Source organism: Lissotriton vulgaris, chromosome 2_1 (genome assembly GCF_964263255.1).
Source record: "Lissotriton vulgaris chromosome 2_1, aLisVul1.2, whole genome shotgun sequence".
In the NCBI taxonomy this organism is placed as follows: Eukaryota; Metazoa; Chordata; class Amphibia; order Caudata; family Salamandridae; genus Lissotriton; species Lissotriton vulgaris.
In genome coordinates this window covers 1,563,658,100-1,563,662,998 of record NC_141687.1, presented here as the reverse complement: position 1 = coordinate 1,563,662,998, position 4,899 = coordinate 1,563,658,100, and the positions used below count along the sequence as shown (strand labels likewise).

General features: G+C 40.0%; 1 pseudogene; it reads right to left on the bottom strand.

Moving 5' to 3' along the window:
• Positions 1-638: 638 nt before the first annotated feature.
• On the bottom strand, positions 639-1,245 carry LOC147732915 (uncharacterized; annotated as a pseudogene).
• Between the last annotated feature and the right edge of the window lie 3,654 nt (positions 1,246-4,899).

Here is a 4,899-nt window from a genome sequence, read left to right as displayed (position 1 = left end):
CATACTTTGCAGTTTCATTGTGCATGTCTTGTCGGCGCTGTTGGGCAGTTTGCTGACTTTTCATTACGTATATGTAATATGACACTTGCTACATACATTATTAGTGGCCCGGCAGATAATTTGTTTCAGCATCACAAGTTTTCATATTTTCTAAACTATAAACTCAATGGTTCACACCTTCTATAACTTTGGATATTGACAGTATTCAAAAGATCGTGATTTTCTCTGTTGTACAAAACAAAAACTTTATTTCTGAAATAATCTTTAGGCAGAAGCTCTAAGGCAATATGTATCCTGGTCGTCGGTGAAAGTGTTAACTCCCTCATAAGACATTTGTATGCACCCCAGTATTCAACCAGTGTAGGTAGCCACACATTAATACTGGCTATGCTTGTAGGGCTGTCACACTGCATAGCTGTGGGCGGCTCACCAAGATTCAGATAGTGCAGATTTACAGGCTGTATTTCAGCGATTCCTTCTTTAAGAAACACATATACCACTTTGGCAATAGATTTGTTTCCTGGGCATAACTTAGAAGCATCTTGCGCACTGACATTCTGATACTTGTCTTAAAGGTAAGTAAGTATGTAACGTTAAATAACACAATAATGACATCCTGCTGGGGGACTTTTCATTTTTTAAAACAGTTGTCATGGGGCTAAAGAGCAGACTTGTCTATTTTTTAAATAAATATCACACATACGTCTTTCAATAGCCCTTTCTGTCATCCTTTTAACAAAATAAGTACACATACCTTGCATACAACAGAGTTTTGATCTTGGCTCCCTCGAACATTGGATCTTTTGAGCGTGATCGACAAGACCTTATTTATATCAGGGTGGACATTTTTCTTTTCCTTGGACAAACCATACACCAACTTTAACAGTCTATATAATTTGTGCAAGTCTAGCAAGCTACATATATGACGTATTGTTCTTGAAGTGTATAAGTTGTTTAGACACTTGTGAGCCTACTGCTATTTATCATTCATTTTATGGCCATAACAGGGGTTATAATAGTCATGTTTGGTACATGTGTTAAAAACTATCCCTGAAAAACCTTAACAGGCCATGTGGCGCCGTTAGGTACACCTGTAACTTTCTTTTCTGATTCTGCAATATTATAGATACAAATATATTTCTTACGCAGCTCCTTGTTTTTGAATGTGGAACTTTCAGTCTGCTTTGAACAGCTTAAGTAGTAAAAATGTACTGTGTTAGCCTTTGGTGGCGTCCCCTCTACCATGGCTCTTTTTACTGATGCTTTCTATGGTTCAAAAAAGAAAGAAAGACTGGTTACAAATAAAATATAGCCAAATATATTTGTGTCCAGAACGATTTTTACTAACGTTGCTATTTTCGTGGGACTCTGTGGTGGTTCTGAAATCTTGAGAGTTGCTGAGGTCCATCGAGGCATAACTGGTGTCAGAGTTTGCATGTGGCTGTTGCACGACGAAAACCTATGTAGTTGATTTCTCCAGAAACCCTGTATCTTTAGAGGCTGATGAGTTAAGAGCTGTTATAGATTCTTCACCATCTTTTTAAAAAAAAACATATTTTATTTACTTTATTGTATTGAATAGCCAAACAGTGTAATAAGAGCATCAATTATTCATTTTGTCATAGTCTGAAGTAACTGTAAGCAAGCTCTCATTAGCGGCCGCAAGCGCTCATAACTTTCAGTCAAAACGTCTTTGCTGTCAATTCCCCCCCATTCCTCCCCCTTGCAGATCACTGTCATATTTAAGGAAGGGACCAAACCTCCGTTTTTTGAAACCTTTGGTGTTTGTCTCCACTTTGCTTCGTGCTCATTCAATGAGAGAAAAACAGAAAGATTCTTTTTGAACCAAAGAAGACATAATTCCTACTCACAGCGCCACACGCTCGATTGCGGTGGGCTGTTCAGCCCTCAGAGTTATTATAAAATAAGCAACTTTAAGCACAGTACCTCACGCAAGGTTGCGGTGGACTGTTTGGCTTCTGAATAGAGAAGACTTGTCACCTTGGAACAATAAACAATGCCTTGACAAGAGACCATCCTTGAGGCTTTCACTTAAGTGTGAGACACACAGTGGCGGCCACACTACTATTAATAAAAGGTCGCACTCAAGCCCTCAATCAGTTCCCCGTGGAATCCATTTAATGCTGCCCTGATGAGACCCCTGTGAGTTTCTTAACAGGACTCGAAACGCGTTCGCTACGGCACTTGTTCGCATAAAATTCTTGTTAATACATTTATTATAAATGTTCAAGTTTAAAAGGAATGTGTAAACTTTGACTCATGTGGTTCTAAAAAGAAATAGTGCACCACATTGTGGAAACTGAATGCATATTTAATATTGGCAAATTCTTTCTGTCCATGATTAACTGTTTTTTGATAATTGGAATGAAATTATATATGTTGATTTAATGTTCTTTGTATGTCATATGTACATTAGTCCTTTTTTGTTAATGTCTATTGATGATTATTTCAATGTTTTTTGTATGTTATTTGTATATTAGTCTTTTGTGAAAATTCAGTCGCTAGAGGTTGAGTTGATAATGTTGATTCTTCTCTTGCCTAAAAAATAATCATCTAAAAAAACTGATTCTAACGATACTGACAAAATAAATTGTCTTGGTAAACTAATTCATTTAGCTTTATCTATTGTCTTACTGAGTGATTTAGTAATACATCCCGGAGGCATAGGTGCAATCCCCTTGTTTTACAATATTTAAGGAACTGGCATAGTACTATTCCCACTATTAGTTTCAGTGGGCTCCCAGACTTGCTGTCTCCCACCATGACACTCCGGTTGTAAATTTCTCTTAGTCACAGCGGTATCGGGCTCCTCTGAGAGGATGGCCCCCCCATTGGCGTGGACATCCCTGACTCAGGCTCTGGGTCCTTCATGCTGTCTACTAATGCTGACCGAGTCCCCCGTCGAGCATTCCTAAGTAGGATCCTCCCCTTTCATCCCACCCATCTTTCCAGTTCTTATTTCCATTTTTAGATTTGCGGTCCTTCGGATGCCTTCCAATGTCTCGTTATTTCTAGTTTAACCAGAATAAAGGTCAGGTCCTGAAACCTGCTAGTGACCCATGTTTTGGGATTCTACACTATCTTCCATGTCGATGAAATAGTTTCAACCATTTGGTAAATTATTCGAAGCTTTGCTGCTGCTGCTGGAGTCCTTAATAGGGGACAGTTGCTGCAAATCTTTGAAGCTGAGCATTTCCAACCGCTGGCAGAGCTCCTTGTCAAAACTGGTGAAGTTGTGACCACCCTCTTTGAGCTTCCGCTGCTGCGCATTCTGCCTCAATTCAGCTGGTGTCAAGCTACAATAATATCTATTGATGGTGTTCAAACCACCATCAAAGGACATCTTTATGATGAGGTGGCTGTATCTCTTCATAATGACCGAGCAATCTGTTTCTGGAGGACGGCTCCTAGGTTGTCTTAGCCTGCTTAGGGGCTCCTTATATGTATTCTAAACATTAAAAAAAGGCGTACTCCTCTACATCACAGTCACCTGATCTCCTGGGCTCTGGTTTGTTGAGGGCTGCTGCAAAGCCCTAACAACATGGTAGAGCCATGAGCACGTGGCAAGCATGTGACCAGGGTGATGGCACAACGCACGTGACCCAACGCAGGCATGTGTCCCCTGGAAGCAACATCACTGCCCCAGGTGCCATGAAGTCCCGTTGACAAAGCAACATCACTTCCAGGGCGGGACAACTGTCCCTTTTTGCTTCATTTGGAAGGTATCCCTCATTACTTCTAATTTCTAGAGGATTCTCAGGCATCAAGTAGGAAATCAATTCAATCTATCCCCAGAGTTAAAATGACTCCTGGAATCATTAACTCTGGCGTTCTACAATTCACAGCTCTGCAACGAGGGAACACGCAATGAGGCTTAAACAGTTGTGACTGGACAAATGCATTCAGAACACCTTTGTCAAGGTCTCTGCTGATTTTAGTAAGAACTTTCTAAATTGAGGAGTTTTGATTTAAATATATTCGACCTATCAGATACCCATTGTCTCTGGCTATATTCTGTGTACCCAAGGAGTCACCTTCTGTAGCACACACTTTTCCCCCGAAAATGTATTTTTCAGGAAACCCTCTATAGACACTTTCCCTCCATATCACTCATTAACAAAAGCAAGTAATTCTATTGGAAACTATGTTCCAAAATATTACTGTAGAGTACCCGACCTTTATGTTAAGAAAAGGGTAGGCAGATGCACTTAGGTATCTCTCACAGAGCAGTATCCTTTAACGGCCACTAGCTGTCCAAAGTTGGTCCTAAATAAACACTAACAATTGCGTTTATAAAAAAGACTCCACAAACAAGTCATGGAAACGGATAGTTAAAAAAAGATTGGAAACCAAGGTTGTAACAGAAGATGGAAAGACATCATAACTCAAATGGAGTTTTCTTTGCATGCTGCCTGCTGGTGGTTACTTCTCTTCCAGGTCTGTTTATATTGCATGTGAAATGTATTGGAGATCTGGCCCTGCACGCTGATCAACACCTACACAGTTTTCCACAAACTTTAGCCAGCCTAACTCCTCCTCTAATTAAAATGCCTTCCTGTGCGGCCATAGGCTAAAAGGAAAGCTATATATGTGTAAATAACGAAGGGTTGATCCTGGGAAACCTTTTGAAAGGTGGACAAAGAGAGAGGAGTGCAGACATCTCTAGCCCAGCTTTACAGGACAAACACTGGCAAGGGTGAATGCAATAAATAAGCACTGAAGGCGATATTTCAGGAATCTGTGGAGTTATTTTAACAGTGGGAGGCTGGTGTAGATGTACAATAAAGATGCTAGAGAATATTCTATATATCCACTCAGGTCAATCCACTTTCACTGCGTGGGACATATATTTTTTCATTTAAAAATTAACAAAGTATT